Consider the following 18,694-nt stretch of genomic DNA (forward strand, 5'->3'; position numbering starts at 1 on the left):
ATACCACATGCTGGTGGAAGCTTTCCTTGTTCCTGGGCTTTCCTCAAGGTATCTATTTTTGGACACTGTCAAGTGTTAAAACGCTGTGCTGCGTGGCCGTCTGGTCTGAGCTGCTGCAATCACTTCTGTGCTCTTATCTGAAGTGTGACTTGCAAGGGGAGCCTGTTCTGTGATACGTATCTGGAATAGAAGGCTTTGCGTGGTCAGTTTGGCTCCAGTCCCATCACCTGCAAATTTGTCCCTATCAGCTGTTAACTGAAGGGGCTTCAGACACTGTGCAGATGAAGACAAAGTGCCAGGTAGTTGTAAGAGCTTCTGTTCTGACAGTTACTTGTACTTTAACTTTCTGTTTGAAAATAATACAACTTTTTTTTTTTTTTTTTAAATTTAGATTTTGTTTAGCTTGTATAGTGATTTTCAGAGTAATAAAAAAGTGCTCATTCCTCAGGGATTCTTGGAGTTGGAAAGGGCATACTTGATTTCTCTGGAATGCTTTATATCCCACAGGATGTTGCTTTTCACAGATAACTATTTGCAGATGTAACTATTTGCAGATGTTTTCTCCTTTTCTCAAAGGTCCCTTTTTCAAAGTTGGTGATGTTGAACATCAAATCGTTGAGAAGTGCTGGAGCTATAAAACAGATGAGGGGGAGACACCCTACATTCACTTGCTCAGTTGTGGCAGTATTCAAATAAAAACAAGACACAGGCAAGGATTCATTTCTTTGATTCCACTTTTATAATTGTTCTAAGAAAGGTGTGACTTTGTCTCACACCAAACCCAGTGCTCCATGAATTTCCAGCCTGCAGTTTTATCTCATGACCTGTTGCAAGATGTGCCGTTATATGCTGGGGTGAATTAGTCCTGCGCTCCCGAGGGCAGAGTGCTGTGTCACGTGTGTAGTCAGAAGGACATTCCAGGGGTAGAACCCAGAGCTGTCCTGGTTTGGGGGAGAGCAGGATGGCATCTCAGCTGGGCACCCACAGTGAGGAGTAGGACACTGATAGGCAGAGGTCTCAGATTAGTGTTGGCCTTGTGCTCTCGGTGAACAAGAAGCTGCTCTACGGAGTTTTGGGAAGCACTGAGGCATGTGCAATGAACACAATGTTGGCAGTGGCACTGAGTTCCCACTGCTGTCTCATCCTGCAATGGCAAGTGTGGCAGTGCCTGAGCCAGCAAGGCTTTAGGCTGTGATTCATGCCACGATGGCAGGGGCCAGCCCAGGAAGGCAGACAAAGCAGTAGATTGTGTATAACTGCATAATGTACCCTCCTGCCCCCAGCATTGCCATCGAGATTGAATAACTCAGCTTTTCTGCAGTTTTATTTTTACTTTCATGTTTGTAACTGGTGTTCTAAACACCACATTCAGCATGATGTGAAAGTGTAGTTTCCTAGTTTTTCAAAGTGTATTAAGAGGATAAATTTTATCCTGTGGTATCAGGTTGGCACCTAAGTTGTCTATGGGGTTAAACCTTTAGAGCTGTTAGGGGCACTGATGGGATACCTGGTAGTAGCAACAGGCCAATATCCTTTGTGTTAACTGACAACAGAGGTTTGTCACTGGGTCTAAGGTCTATTAATTATCATTAAGCAGAGGTTGGTTTTGTAAAATGGTATTTACTGACAGTGTTAACACCTGTCAGTAAATAATAAATTTTTATACTAATTCAGTTCATAAAACGCTGCTTATTGTAAGTTCATGCATTTTTGTGGGTGTATCATTTTGTGTGGGAGTTCATTTGACCCATGTTAAAACTTTGCTGTAGCAATGTGATCTGAAAGGAAACAATGGCTGAGAATTTACCCAAACAAAACGAGATTATCTGACTTCCTCCTGTCAAATGGGAAGCTTGTTTGTGGCAACCTCTTGTGTCAGCTGTGGCATTTGTCCTTGCATGGTGCTTCAAATTGCCTCTGCTAATGATAATATGACCAAATGTTAGAAAGGCCTTGCTTTGTAGGTGGGGGATTCCATGGAATAACTCAGGATCATCTGTTACTTGACATCTCAAGGCATGTGCTGTATAAAACATCGTATTGTTGTTTTGCTAGAAGCATAATGCTTTCAGCAGCCATCACAATGAAATTGTGCTGTGAAATGAGGGGTATTAAAGGTTATGACATCAGGTCATGTTGAGACAATGTTGGGATCTCTGAGAAGGAAGTTACCAAGATTTCAAGGAAGATTGCTTTGCTCTTCATTATCTCCATGGACTTTGCTTGCCAGCACTCATATGTTTCTTTCCTCTTTTCTCTCCCTCTTTACTATGTTTCAGAAACGGTTCTTTTATTTTCCTTCATTTTTTACATTATTACATCAGTCTTTCTATAAGCAATTAAGCTCCATGTTGCAACTGGCTTGATTGTTTTATCCTGCTTCTGAAGGTAGAAAAGTGTTCCAGAAGCCCATTGCTCTGGCAAGGATTGCTACCTTCTAATTTCCCAGCTAGACTACACCCATTTTTATGAAAAGGTTCTCCTTTCTGTGCAAACTGGATGAACATTTAGTTAGAGTAGAATTTGCCAGCCTCTGTGAAAATTCTTTGCTCCTAATTTCTCTGTCTTAATGACTGTGGAATAATACCTTCCCTGCCACACCTCTCTCGATGGAGTCCAGGTGCAGTTTGCTTTATTTGCAGTGAGAGTGCATGCACTGTTGGCCTAAATGGGCTTGTGCTTGGCCTGGCATCACCCTGGCTCCTTGGTCCTTCTCCTGAGCTGATATTCAGCCAGTACCCTCTTGTCCTGACTTTTTTTTGTCATTGTATAAATTAAGATAGACGATAACTGATTTTTTTTTTTTTTTTGGCATAAATCCCACACAGAGCACTTGAGAAGATTTAAAAGCACGGGGCCACAGAAAGGACACAGTAAAGTATCTGGGTAGGAATTGTGGTATCTAAGTCTTACCATATAGTCATATTATGTGTTATAATATTGTGTGTTGTACACCTTACTCCCCTGTTTGAGATACTCCATGTGTGATACAGCTGGATGTTCTAGGTGTGATTTAGGAGCTGTTGGTGTCTGAGCCTGAAACTCCATATTTATGAATCAGTGGAGAACCTGGATTTCACCGCCTATCTCTGCTTACTCTGGGTCCTGGTTAGTATCAACACAGGTAACAACACAAGATAAAAGTGCTTGAATTTAGAAGTTAGTAATTCCCACAGGCAAAACTTCCTGCTTTTAGTGGTAGTTCTTGACCCAGTGAGCTTTCTGGAGTTATGGCTGATGTATTTCTTATTATCATAATTAAAAGGGGTATTCTGTAGGGCAGTATTTGCTTAAGTTCTGAGTGTAAACAGAGAATTCACACACACACAATATCATTTAATGGAAATCATTAATCAAAAAATTTTACAGATTCACCCACAATAAATTCCAGATGCCCCCACACTTTTCAGCTTGTTCAAATTAACCGTAAATGTCAGTTAGTGCCTGGAAGTTGAGATCTCTGGTGTTAGTTCAGATGTGACTTTAAGGACTGGAGTATTTTTTGAAAAACACAGATTACAGCAGGAAAAAAAATTGCAGAGACCTCCAAAGGCCATGACAAGATATACATAACTGAGGAGTCTGACTGAAATCAAAACGTCTCTCTGAGTTTAAGGGATACTGTGAACTTGAACTATAGTCACTTAAAGATAAAATTGACTGAAAGCCTTTCAAGTTTTTTTATGCCAGTGAATTCTCTCCACCCATTTTTATGTTCTTATGAACATAATTATGACACTTCAAAGTTTATTTTTGCTTTTTTACTGCTATGAGAAAAATCCAAATAAACAGGGGAAAATTACTAGCTCACTACACATTTTTAGAGCTATGTAAAGAGCAGTGTAGATTAGTATAAATCTTCTAATTTTTTTCACTTGTAAATTATCTTAGGCTTTATTGGCTTTGTTGTACAAGTGTTTCTTGTAAATGCTTTACTTTTAAAGTAATACTTCTGTAATCTATAAGAAAGGTTGGGCTCGTAGAAAAACATAATTGTATTTTATCAGATGTAATTGGAAGAATAAACAAGCTTTCAGGATTACAGTGCTTGTATTTGGTCTGATTTCATCTAATAAAGCATATTACCTCTCCTTCCAAACTCTCAGCATGGCTGGATTTCCTCTGGAACTGTAATAAGAACTTACAAAGTTGCAGTTTTTGCAGGCAAACTTACAGTATTTGTATGGGATTGTTTATGAATTATTGAGGTGTTGCTACTTGCCATACAAACTGGATATTGCATATCCATTTAACTGGGCTGAAGCAAGGAGGAGAAACCTGGAGATAAAAATTATGTTGCCCTCTTCCCAATTTACAGTTGCATTAATGAAGGGGGTGTTTAAATCAGCTTAGTCTGTTAATCCCTTTCTTACTGTTGGGCAATGTAAATTAGGTTGAAGGAAGATGTTCTTAAATGGATTGTATTGACACTTTCATAGAGGAGTTTTTGATCTACACTCTCAAAGCCCTTTTTAAAGGCAGCATTATGGACTTAGGTTTTCAAATTGATGGAGGAGGGGAGTGAGAAGAGCAAAAGGAGGAAAGACAGAACAAGGGGAAAAATTAAAAATCCCCGGAACACAAAAGAATAATTTCAGTAAATGTTTTGGGAAAAGTAATTATCACAATTTTTCACGTTATTTCTTAAAGTATCTTAAAAACCTACTTAGGAGACCATTACTGAATTTATTGGGAAGGAGATGAGGCATAGTAGGAACACACTGAACACGGAGCAGTCTGACCATCAGGTGTGACACACTCACTGATACTGTGCTGTTTCACAAGGTAAACAATGAGCGTGTCATTGACAGTGCCTAAATGGAGTACATTGTAACCAACATGTGAAGAGCTTGGTAGTGCCCTTGTACCTTAATTACTTATCAAGTGCTGCAGAGCACTGAACTGGGTACCCAGCTTCTTTGGAAACTGCCAAATGCAAAGCTGCCAGGTACCATGTAAAGATCTGTTTAATCCTAGCACTTAAAACACAAGCCTTGTAAATTAAATAGAAACATCCCAGTCCTAACCTGCCTAACCTTCAGGCTGCACAGAATTTTTCCACAGTCATTGGGGGAATAACATTTTAAAGTGCTGATGCTGGTTCATTGAACATTTGACAACATGGTGGGAAAATGCAGAGAAGGGAATGAGCAAGCAAAGGGAAAGCTGATCCCAGCCAAGAATAGGGTGGTGATGAACATGAAAACTGGTGGATTTGAGTTTTTCTTGTTTTACTGCCATTCGCTATTTGCCTTTTCACTGTTAAAATGTTCACAGATAAAATGGTAAAGGTCCTGATCATTCACATACAAACCTTTACAAAATTGATTCCAGAACTGGCTTTTCAGAGGAGCTTGCAAGAATCCAGGGAGAAAGCTCCGAGGAGGGCAATTCAGTCACATGTGCAGAGATGACAGGATTACTGCATCAAGTAAATTCACTTAAAGTTCTTTGGAAAACCTTTATCTGGCAGCTGTGTGAGGTATGAGGACGGATGATCAAGGGCATAGAGAAAGATCTGCTGTGTCAATCCCTAGTGTTCTGATAGCTGATTTACAAGTGTGATCCTCTCCTGCTGGCTGATGTATTGGGATTGTGTTTTGCCCCCTGCAGCTTGAATTGAAGAGGCAGGATCTGTTACTGACAGCTCAAACAACCCCTGTTCTGATGAAAACGGAGCAGAAGCTGTAAGACCAACCTACTGCAGTGCCACAGACCCAGGGCCAAGTCAGCTTTATGCACTGAAGCGTGAGACACAGATACTCAAACCTCTTAGCCACAGGTGTGCTTTCATCAGTGTAGTGTCCCAGAGGGAATAATTAGATAAAATAGCAAAAAAACCTGTATGAATTTACAATTTATCTCTTTAAATGTCTGTCATATTTTTACCTAAAGTCTGTTTGTACACAGAGTTGCACTTCCTTGTTACTGTTTGACAGTAGCTCGGTTCAACTAGTTCAAAATTCTGTGAACCTTTTTACAATTCCAATATTATGATGATTTCATAGGTTGAAACTAATCCACAATAATCCGGGTAAAGTCTCAAAAATATCAGTCTTAATGCACTTTTAATCTACAAATATTCCTCTTATGTTCTTAGTACTTTGTTTTACATAATGTATCTTTAAATTCCACAGAAAAAAATCATATAAAAGCTTTTAAGGCTGCAAAGTCAAGCATTCTGAAGTTAGAAAATACCAGAATTTGTGTTGTTTGCAGAACTTTGATTTGCCTCCCCTTGTATTTGATTGCAAGGTAGTCATTAATGCCAGGAGCCCATTCAGTGGACAGAAAGGATGATAGTCACTTAATGAGCTATTCAATGTTTTGTTCTTTTTTGAGCCTTGGTGTGGACTCCATGCCTTACTACTTACTGTTCAAATCCTGCTCTGAAGGCACAGTTACCAGTTCTGTTGTGCACTCTTCAGCGGTACACAACTGTGTAGGAGCTGAGTTTCACAAACAGAATTCAATGTATTTTGATAACATCATCATAAAGTAAGCAGAAAAATAGCATTACAGCTAATTGCATTACATTGCAGCTACATTTTTAGCCATAAAAGCACAAGATTAGAATTTAGGCTTTCAACAAAACCGTGCACCCAGTTCATGGTCAGCCATGAAAAATGGGTTTTTAAGTGGCTAATTTAGTAGTCTGTGAGAAAGACAAAAATAGAATCCAGTCCTTCTGAGCTGCATACAAATGTCTTTGCCTGCAAGCACTTTTTTCCTCCTGCAGTCATTGTGTTCACTTTCTGCAACAAAAGAGCCAGGATTCTCTGGACAAGATCTGATTCATCACACAATCCTGACTCATCTCCACACCACAGTCCGTTCTGTGCACTGTGAGCTATATACAGCTCTATATGAATAAGCTGGATATGCTTCCCTAAAAATGATGGAAAAGTGGCAGAGGGAGAGAAAAGCAAAAAAAAAAAAAAAAGGCCATCCCTACAAGAATTTCCTGATATGACTCTGTGTCACTAAACTGATGTGGCTTCAGTAACTGCTTTGTACAGCTGTGTGCCTGTGCTGGTGCTGAGCCTGTAGGGTAAAGGGATAAAAACCCCTACCTTTGAAAGATGGGGGAAAAACTGTTCATGAGGTGTGTGGAAGATGAGTGCTGAGATGGAGAGGAGGAATTCTGGTTGCCAAGAGGCTTAGGGGAATTTACTGGTAGGAAAAGGAGGCCTCATTTAGCTCTGGAAGGATGTGTCTTGCTGTTTCCCATCACTGGCGCAGATTGTTAATGTCGTGATCCTGAGCTGTGAAAGGTAACAGGATGCCCCTCACCCTGAGAGGAGAAGCACCACTTCCCTCCTGAAAAAGAGATAAATCAGTTCCTCTCTTCCTTTTCCTGATGGGTGATGAAGCTAAACCCCTTGAAGAAGTGATAACACATGGCAGGGGATGGGGGTGGGGGGGTGTTTTGCCTTAAAATCCCTACCAACAGTTTTTCTTGCAGGTCTCCTTCAGCTTCTTGATCTTTATATGACGGTGTCTGTGAAGCTGTTGAGTGCTTCTGCTGGGACTGTTAGCGAGTGATGAGTGCATAAACAAGATATTTCCTAGAGTTTTTTCATGTCTGTGGTCATCTGGATACTCTTCCAACTGGCAGGAGAGCCTAGAACTCCTCAAGGTGCAGTGGTGCAGTGGAGTGTGGTGCAGCACACAGTGCAGGGTGACACTGTTGATTCATTACAGGTCTGTGAGCCTTTCCTGAGCCAGGGACATTTTGCATAAGCACCCATGTGTGAAGTGTCACAACGGCATGGTGTGGCACCAGGGCCAGGCTCAGGTCTGCTGCACAGCTTTGCTCATGGCTGGGTGACTGTGGCTACTCCAGGTGGGAGCTGCACCAAAGTGCTGCATGAGCAGTGTCCTGTAAGGTGATCTCACACCCAGACACCCTTAGATTATATTGTCCTGGTGTTCCACCCCAGGGATCCTCAGCACCCTCAGCTCCCAAAGCAAGACCTTGCTGACTATCAAGGGCTTCAGGTCTCAGGAACCAAGGTGTCACTGGAATAGGGTATTACAGGCCTACCGACACAGCTTTGATGGTGGTTAGAGAATTCCTGTCCCTTCTGCAGTACAGGCAGGCAGGAGCCCCCTTTACATTACCCTGATGTCAGGAGAACTGACTGAGAACTCACTGCCAACACTGAGAAACAAGAACTCAAGTGTTTGATGGATTTTTGTGCATAAGCGTGGGGAACATTCAGTGAATCTGTGTGTGCAGTAAATGTGAAGAGCCTCTGGCTCATGCGAGCAGAGAGTTACAGAACATTCACGAACCTGAACTTGAAAGCTCCCATAAGTCTTTACAGAACATATTTAAACTGGGATTTTCAAAGGCTTATCACTTGGCCCAAATTTGTGCTGTGACTCATAGGAGCAGTGAGAAGCACATCTCTGATACAGATAGTTCCTCTATTAGAGTTTGAGGCTCTGCATCAAACTAGAAGGTTCACAAACTTTTTAACAGAGAAATCTTGCATTCCTTTTATTAAGATGGGCATTCTTCCATCTTTTATTCTCATAGGCAGCTGAACCAATATTTTATTAAACAAGGAAACATAATACCTTTCAGATCTTCAGCAGTCAGCAAGCACAGAAAATCTTATTCAAACAGTTAAGGCTAGAATTGTAAAGTACTGTTAACAAACCTAGTAATGAAGAGTGTCAGGCTGCCTGAACTGCCTGTGTCCATATAAACAGCCCAACAGGAGCTATGACATGCCAGTCACTTACCTTTACAAGCTACTAATACATGAGATATAAAATACCTTTTATTTGTGCAGCTCTGTTCCTCAAACCAACTCAGTGATGCAAAGCATTAGTTTTAGGTGAGAAAACTCAACCCTGTATGTTTTATTAATTATTGATTGATAATTATTAATTAGCTCGAACAAGACTGAACAAATGTGAAATATGTGAGCTAAGCTCATAGCAACAGCTCAGAACGTGAAGGGACACATCTTGCACCATATGGACTTTCAGGTGGTTTTATTGCAGAAAACAAGCATAGATGTCTCAATTTCCGCTAGGTAGATCTATCCAGATAATACCTGTTCTCATTTCTTTAACCAAAAGGTGGCAGCATATTGTCTACTTTCCCTTTCCATCCATCCCAGCTCTAAGCTCCTAAATAACCTTATTTGCTCAGTTTGTCAGAACGCCAGGAAGTCCAGAACAATCATGCTGACTAAGGAACGCTGATGAGATCTTATGTAAAATCAACTCTTTATCACCTTTAAATAGGAACAGGAATAGTTCGAGGTCTGGTGATTTTATTCCATTGTTTCAATGACAGCCTGACTGACTTTTGGAAACAGTGAAGAAGGGTTAAATTTCACCTCAGTGGTGTAAATTCAGAAGGGACACGTACCTATAGAGCTTAACACTTTTATTAACTGTAATGATTGTTAAAAAGTCAAAGCCAATAGTATCTGCCAGATACTTTTGCTGTGTCAGACTTGAACCCAGTTTTGTTCCTACTTAGGTACTTCCTGAATTGGTAAATAGACAAAAGGCCAGTGGGCATCCAAAGGAGCAGCAAAGGTGAGGCAAATACTTAATGCAGTGCAAATACCAAGGTGAAAAGGACATGAATGTACCCACTGAGTTTTGCTGCATGAAGGCATCAGCTCAGAGGCTTCTGGAAAGATGCCCAGAGATATCCATTTCCCATTGGGCTGGTAAAGAGATCTGGAGATGGAGGAAAGCATTCTGAAACACAACCTGCTCTCGGATCTACAGGGGTACTGTATACTTGGCACAATGCCCCAGGTCCCCAGGAAACACAACTGCTACAGAGCACTGCAATGTGTCCCCTCAGCAACTCAAAACACCCACGTGCATGTCAAACTGACTCCTGCTCTCTGCACTGGCTTCCCATACTCAAACTCCAGGTCTCAGTCATGATTTCCCAGCTGCTCCCTATCCTGGCCTGGGAACTGTAAGTGCCGCTGCTCTGAGGTTTTGGCTGGAGTTAACAGTACTGTCCCTGAGGCACTATGGAGCTTTTTACCACAGGGGTAAACGAAGTCTTTCAACTCGAGAGAGTTGAGAACTTACTTCTCTTAGCCCCAGATGGAGAACAGATGTGCAGAAAGGATAAAAATCTGTCTGATAATTAGAGAAAACTTTAGGGTCACTTTCAATCTCCAACTCCTTAGAAGGCTATAACAAAGTGTCCTAAGTACAGGTCTCAGCAGACATCCAGTGTGAGTCCAGCAGCTTTTCTGTAATTATACAATATACTCGGTACATCAGGGTGGTGCAGCTCACAAATATGGGCAGTAGTGAGCAGCAATCCCACATGGCACTGTACCTCCTGTCTTTCTGTCCATAACTAGAGATCAGACTTAATGGAGAAAGACAACTTGTAGACAGGGCTGGATGGAAGATTAAGGAGGACGATGTGGAAGGTGGTGCTGACAAGCAAGATGCAGATGCAGGGAAGGTTGCTTAGGTGGCTTAGAGCTAACTGGAAGATTGGTTTTGGACTGATGTCTCTGACACAGAAACATCATTCACTTAACTAAAAAGGCTCCCCAAACATCACATTCTCCCTCTTAAGAGCAGAAGAGGAATAACAATGCTTATATGAAAATTTTACATGATGTTAGCCCAGCACATGAATGCAAAGTACTACAATACACTTAGCAATGAGGACGTTCAAAAGCACATATGGAGGAGGATTTCCAGGCGGTAGTCTGGGTCTGTCATAAGTAGAGATGCCTTTGAGGGAGGCTGTTGGATTTTGATGTGGTGGTTGTCTCCAGGTGCTCCTCAGCAGCACAGCACCAGGTGGGTGTTTGCTGTGCGGTCACTCTGTTGTCGAGTGAGTGGCTGATCCTCGCCTGTCGCTGCCTGCAACTTGCCTTCTTAATTAATCTGTCCTCAGTTCAACCACCTTCCCTCAGTGTCAACATTGGCTCCTGAAGGAGATGATAACCAACAAAAAGTGGCAAACGTTGTCCCTGCCATGGCAGAGAGTTTGGAACTAGATGACCTTTAAAGTCACTTCCAACCCAGACCATTCTGTGATTCTGTGATGAGCCCCAGCCACTGGAAGTCTGTTACTCAGAGATCAAGGATGCCCTTCACCAATCTCACTTGGGTTTATGTCTATCAATCATCAGAGAGACAGAAAAAAATACTAGAATTGATATTATTTTATGTACTTAGAAATGCACAGGTGGGAAAGCCCTGTATGAATTGTCTTATATTTTACATGCTGTCAGCCATGTGATGAGTTAATACAATTCAGCCATGCCAATATGAGCAGATTTCAAAGCTGCTTGTCTGTTGCTTCCTCCATTTCCCACCTCTTGTTGAACAGCTGGTCTCTAGAAACAGATGAAATACTTCTGTTTGGAGTTTTCAAAACCATCTTGAGAGAGAAAGGATAGAGAGCACCTCAGTATGTTCTCCCTCAGTGTTAGCACAGCTGGAAAATTGTCTGTATGACTAGCAAATCTCAGTCCTTTTCAGGCCTGGAATAGACACTCAGTACAGGTTCTATTTTGAATGGGAATCTATTTTCCTCTCTACCGTATTTTAAAAGCATCTGTAGTTCACAGCTACGCTCAAAGCTGACAAGTCTGCGTGTCAAATGGAAGTGCCAACATAGGATGGTGTGACATGAACAGTGTCCAAACATTTCCTTACGTCTTTTTTTTTTTTTTTTTTTTGTGCTGGTGTAATAAAGGTATTTTTTTAACATTTGTCTGTCTCAGATGAACATGGGGTCTTAAGACAATATTTTCTTTATTCTGAAGAGTTAAGATTTCTGCTACCTTTATAACCTTTTCTTTTTCTCCAATGACATTTGCAATTTAACACTGGTTAGAAGACAGAAGAGCCATAATTCACTGATTCAGAAATACTCCCAACACAATATCCAGTATCTTTTCCACCTAAAGATAAAAATGCTAGCAAAAAAAAAAGTGCAACCTGCATGAAATTTAAATAGCTGATCTCAAGCTAAAATGTGACTCACAGCATAATCAATCTTCCGAGCCCATTTTTATGCAAAAGGTGACAGTTTAATCCTCTGTTAATTTCAGTGTTCAGAAAGAGGCAATTTTCAACTCCAACTTGGAAGTATTAACTGCCAAGTAGGGAATTCTATACCATGAAGGTGAGATCTCTAAGTGTAGTATGTGCCTTTACTCTCCAAGATACTTTTACACTTAGATCTAAGTCTGGTCTATAAAAAAAAAACCATGTTTTGGTAGTTGCTATTAGTTAATGGGAAGCAGCAGACTTTTTGAATAATCTAATGACTCCCAACTCTGCTTAATTAAAGCCTTTAAAAAGCATACATTTGACACTTCCTCCAATAAATAAAATAGTTGATTATTTTAGCAAAAATTTTCTTCTCTTTCAGAATTTTTAGACTTCAGAATATGCACATGCTTGTATTTATTTTTTTGTTTGTTTGTTTTTCAGCAAGCCTGAAGCAGAAAAGCAGCTTTGCAGGTCTAAGTGATAATAATGAGGAGAGGCACTCCTGAAGTTCAGGATAAAGAGGGCTACACTGCTGGTCTGCAAGTGCTTCATCTTTCTCTCCTCAACAAGAGGGTGTGTATTCCTGCACAAACCTGGCTTGGAACCTGCCTCTTCAGGAAACAAGGTGCTGCTCCTGGTTGGCTAATGGTGGCACTTTGCCTCTCTGGAAGGCAGGAGCTCTTGCTGAGCTCAGAACTCGATTTGAACCGGGAGCCGACAGCTTCTGCCTCCCCCAAATGCTTCTCTAAGGGAGCTGTGGCTCCTGGCCCTGCCTCAGCCCAACATCATGTTGTCTGCCACTGGCCATCCTGGGTGTCCTGCATCACTGTTCTGGCTTCTAAATCATGCATAAAGCCCCTCCAGTAACATCCACACCGCAGGGCAGTGAATCAAATTGTGCACATCAAGGGAAAAATGTTAACTACTTCTAGCTTTAAAACTGCCAAACAGATGTTCTTTGGTTTTGACTCAAAACCATTCAAGTTTAAAGACAAAAACAGCTGAGCCAAGTGGGAGCATTTCAGGCTCAAAAAAACCACTGGAGCCAATGGGGGAATGGTAGGCTTGTTTTGTTCTCACACCAGTTCATAAATTCTGTTTCAAATGCTTTCCCTAAATTAACTTCTGTTCCAGAACAGTGTAGGAAAAAATTAGCCATTGGAGAGCTTAAGTGAGGATCACAATGAAAGTTGTAATTCAGCTTTAACAACCCAGGGCACTGCAGCCACATTTTTCTGCCATGCATAGTGCAGGCTTTTTCAAACACTCTAGAAAGCCCTGGTACCTCTTTGTCAAAAGGATACTTCATCTAGTGTTACTAGAAAACCTTTATTTGCCTCAACTATATTGTAAAGCTGATACAAATCCACTAGAATTTTTTTTATTATTCTTGAAAAATATTTCTTTCAAATTGCTTATTAAAAAATCTCCTCATCTAACAGCCACATGCCCTAGATGTGAACCCACTGCCCCATTCGGGGTCATATTAGGTTAAACAGTAACTCTTGAGAGCTTGTTCATGTTAACAACATCAGCTTATCACAGGTGCACCATTAGCATAGAAATTGCAGGAGTTTATGCTTTGAAAAATCGGATCTTTTAACTCTCACATGATCTCCTTTCTCTCCCTCCTGATGCAAGTTCCAGTGGGAAACATACCTGTTTTCTGAGAAGAGGATGCTGCTCTCTGGGATAAAAATGCAGGATGCCTGCCCAGAGAAGATTCCTTGGCAAGAGAAAAATATTTATGCAACTGAGAGCTCTGCCTTGCTCTTTGCTTTTTTTGGGATGTGGAGATGAGAAGTAGGTAGTGCATTATCACAGATTCAAACAAAGCAGTTAAAATAATGCAGGCTGGTACTGTGGACTGCCCACATTACTGGGGACAGGGTGGTTGTCCCTGGTGCAGACTCCTCACCCAGAAGCAATGAAGAAAAATAACTAGGTGGGTACTGCCTTTTCTTTCTCATGTTCCTAAAATTATGTAGAAAGTTCTAGAAAAGGACAAAATGGGTTTCAGTGTGAAAAAGGTGGATAACCTCTAGTCAGGCCTTCATAGCAGTTGTACAGCTTCCTGCTGATGGCTGAGGTCTCAACTTAGAACCAGCTGGTATTTTGTGGGAGATGGATTGGGCAGCTTTTTCTCTCAGCCCTCCCCTTTCGTATAACATTCCTCTTTTAATAAGTGTATTTTTGCCCCCAAACAGGTGTTATACACTGACTCAGCACAGTCCCAGTACCCTTACTGATTTACTGACTATCTCAGGGAACCTGTTATACCCTCTGTTTCTATGATATTTTGAAAGACTTCCACACATGTCTGAAGTTCTCAGGGTGGTTACATGACCTTTAAAAACAGGAGTCTCTCTTTGTTTTATATTCACCTCAGTCTTTGTTTACAGTCTGCACTAGCTGTGTTTGGAGCAGCAAGCCAGCTGAGCTGATGCTAATTCTGGCAGATGGGACAAGTGCAGTCATTCAGTGACATTCCACAGTGCCCTTTACAACACACCCTGTGATCCACTGTGGCATAGCATGCCAGACTATCAACTGCAAGGGGATGAGAAGCCAATGTGTTTGTTCCAGCCATCTTTCTACAGAACAGCAGCATCTTGGCAGAGGGATAAAGTAGTGGAGAGGTGCACAAGCAACTATTTCTTTGGAGGGTTGTTAAACTGCACTCAGAGAGCTGAGTGCCCACACCAGGGTCAGTGTTCACACACTGCAGCTGAACATTGGATTGCAGGAGAATACCAGGGGCTGAGAGAACAAAAAATGTCAAATGGGGACAAAGAACTAAAAGCGAGAATGAGTAATTACTGCAGAAGTTGTAGAAGAGAAAAGAGCAGTATAAGAAAGTAGCAGAGGCAAAGTAAGAAAAGGGGAACCTTGGCTGACAGACATCTCCTTCCCTTTCTCTCAATTGCCACACTGTCCTGTGTGCATCTCTAAGCACCTAGTAAAATGTCTTCTGTGAGTTCTCTTCCTCCTCACCTTGAAAATTTTGGCTGCACTGCAAATAACCTGCCCCTGCTTTTAAGCATAAGCACTGTTTCAAACTATTAAAATTGTATAAGCACCTGTCTAACTCCCACTCAGGCCATACTGAATTTTGGAAGAAGTATTCTGCTGTTTTGGCAGGCAGATTCACCTCTCAGATAGACTTATGGCTTCCTGACAGTTCTGGGTTCTAGCAGAACACTGAAAATCCTGTTTTTCTTGCTTTACTGAGATTTAAATTTCTTAAACCAGTAATTCACAGAAGTCATGGCAGTGGGACATGACAAAGTGAGCAACACTTTGTAGTTCATGGAATCATAGAATCAAAGTGTTGGAAGGGACCTTTAAAGGCCATCATCTGGAATGAGCGGGGACATCCTCCACTAGATCAATTTGCTCAGAGCCCTGTCCAACCTGACCCTGAATGTTTCCAGGGATGAGGCATCTACCACCTTGCTGGACAACTTCTGCCAGTGTTTTACCATCCTCATAAAAAAAATGTCTTCCTTATATCTAATCAAAATCTACCCTCTTTTAGTTTAAAACCATATCCCCTTTTTTTATCCCAAGAGGTCCTGCCAAAAAAATCTGTCCCCATCTTTCTTGTAAGCCCCCTCTAGGTACTGAAAGGCCATCTGTTTTGGAGTTTTCTAATGCACGTGTCACCATGGCATATTTGTTTTCCTTCTACATCCTCATCCCCTTAGAATATGCCTTTTTTTTCTCCCCATGGTAGGGATTTTTGTTGTTTTTTAAGTGGGTGGATATGAAGATCAGAAATTCAGGAGAAAAAGAAGCATTTGAGTGGAACATTTCAGCATCTCAGCCTCCTGGGAGGTTGCTGATTATTGAAAGGCTTTTATTGAGAGGAAGATTTTACAGCATTTTCTAATTCTGGTCAGACTCTGCATTCACCATATTTCTTCTGAAGCTGCTTGTGCAGAAAAATGTCCTCAACAGGATTGATCTGTTCTCAGCTCTCTTAAAGTGCATTCTGCATAATCTCAGAGCTGCAGAACTGCCACTGTGCTTTATAGGATGAGTTTGATATTGCTGGGGCATGGGATACTCATCTGCCTTGTGTATTCTAGCAGGTGTTGGAAGTGGGCAGGGAATGGACAGCATTAAAGCAGAGCTACCCTACATTTGTCTGCCTAAAACCAGGTGGGTATCTCAACCCTGGACACCGTCTTTCTGCACACATGTGATTTACAACAGTGTGCAGTGAAACACAATAACATAACCAGGAGGATGAATGTGGAAGAAAGCCAAGATATTTCTCTGGGTGATATAAATGAAAGGACACATTGCTTAGAAACTGAGACTGGATGTCAGAGCATAGGAAGGCAATCACCTCCTGTGTGGGAAGTGTCCTACCAGGCATTTGGACAGCACTGGGGGTGCTAACACAGGTTGACAGTAGTTGCTACTACTAACTGTAACTTAGTAAATAAGAAGAATAACATAGGAGTCTTCATAATTTGAACCTAATCTGTTGGTTTGAGGGTTGTAGACCTACACTTTTCTAGTCACAGTTAGAAAAAGTTCTCCAAGGCACAAGTAACCCATTCTACCCTGTGTATCCCTCCAGAAAGATAGCCAGATGAGCCTGAGGACTTGGGGATTCTAATCTGTTAATAAGTGTGTGTTAAAACTTGATCCCTGCCTGGATCAAGTTGTAGGCCTCCTAAGGGTGGGAATTTGTCCCGGCTCTGATCACTGATTTTTGACTCAGTTACTCCTACTCTAACTAATCATGCTTTTAACAGTGGTGGTTCTGGTCTGTTTTCCAGGATTTCAGCCAAGATTATGGCCACTATAGTGATACTGAAGGAATATTAATTGCTTATTTGTCTTTGACCTCAGTCTAAAAACATCTCTTGATCACAAATGAGGAATTAATTTACAAGATATTTGGAAGGCAGACATGAGTAATCTTTTAGCTGGAAACTGTGCAGTCACAGCTAGTGCAGCATCAGTGTAGTACTGCCCTGATCAGTTTGCAATTTGTAGCACTGTCATTGTAGAAAGGAGGAAAAAATTGCAAAAAGGAGAAGTCATATCTGTCAGCTTGCAAATCTCTCATAAACACAATCCCAGGTCAGAGAGGCAGTTTTCAAACATAGATGTATGCAGGTGCATCCACCTTTACATCATTAAATCATAGAGATTATGATGTCAGAATTTTGATTATCAATGAGAACCAGGTATTGGTGTCATAAAAGTCATCCTGGATCAGTCTCCTGGCTGTGGAAGAGTTGATTCCTAGAGCAGAGAATGGATCTGGAGCCCTCTGAATGTGGGTCTTCTGATTTCTGAAGTTTGGGAGCCCTTATACAAACTTTTGATAATAAACATCTTTTGGTGAAAAAAAGTTGACAATAAACTTCCAATTTTAGCAATCTCGCTTTGTTTATTTTCCTCAGTTGCTGTTTTTCCAGGCAGCCTTTGCCAGGAAACTGGCTAACAGTGCGTTGCTTCTCAGCTGAGAGATCTTCTCTTTACCTTCTTAGGCTGCTTGTGTTAGAAGAGACTCCTGGACTCTGAAGCCTGGTTCTAGACTGGGAAGCTGGGGGAGTTAGTGGTTTGTTCCCCTCCAGTTCAAAGCCCATTCATGTGCCTGCATATTTGTCTGGTTGCTGCAGAGTACTCAAGACATCCCCGTGGACTTCACAAACTACTTAAAATTGCGACTCTTATGTACCCTGAAATAGCTCAAGCACAGCTTGGAACGCTGCATATTTCCCCAAAGATGTGTGTGCAGGAGGGTGGATAGGGACAGTGCGAGCCAAGGATAGCTCAGCTAACACTAACCCTTCCTGAATATCGCCATGGGATTTTTAAATGCTTCCCAGCTCCTGCAGAGATGTGGAAAGATGTGACCCCACTTTAACATCTCATCTGAAAAGCGGTAAGTAGTTCTGACAGTGCAGATCTCCCTAAGAGCTGTATGGAAAAGTCAGACTTGGATGTGAGCCCAGCCTTAGTGTTGTGCTGAAACGCAAGATTTTTGGGTCTTAAAATGACTTCAGGCAATCCATACCCTGACAGATAGGAACTGTGGGATTTGGAGTTACTGACAAGGAAATGATTCCTAAAATTACTGATGGGGAAAATAGAAGAAGGGACAATTGCGATTATTTGCTGCTACCAAAGTAGGTGAGACCTGTCCAGGGAACAAATGCAGACTTCATTTCTTAATCTGGTCACTCTGACACGTCCCAAGAGCTCTACATTGTGAGGAAAAGAATAAGTGGCTTGCTGTATGAATAGCTCGTATATCAGAGTGGGAGGAGAATGAGATCAGCTTTAGGTAGTTTGACTTTATTAATTCATCTCATCTGCCCGGAGGCCTCCATCAACACTCCGGCCTTGTGGTGCTGCGCCAACAAGTGCAAACGCAGCCCCTGCCCTCGAGCTAGAGCTATCTCAGCCCGGGATTACTGCGGGGTGAGGAGGGGGGGGACTCATCCAGGGGTGTGAGGCTGGGGAGATACTGGTGTGACAAAGACATTTGCGTGCTGCCTGCAGCCCCAGACAGATTCCTCCCCGGGCTTTGCCAGCCAGCAGCGCTTCCTGGGATTCGTGGCAGAGGTAAAGCTTAAAAAGAGGATTTTATGGAAGACAAGATGGCACCTCGTGGGGAGATTTTTACCATGATTTAGAGGGCAGG

Source organism: Myiozetetes cayanensis, unplaced genomic scaffold (assembly GCF_022539395.1).
Source record: "Myiozetetes cayanensis isolate MyiCay16 unplaced genomic scaffold, myiCay2020 scf7, whole genome shotgun sequence".
NCBI lineage: Eukaryota > Metazoa > Chordata > Aves > Passeriformes > Tyrannidae > Myiozetetes > Myiozetetes cayanensis.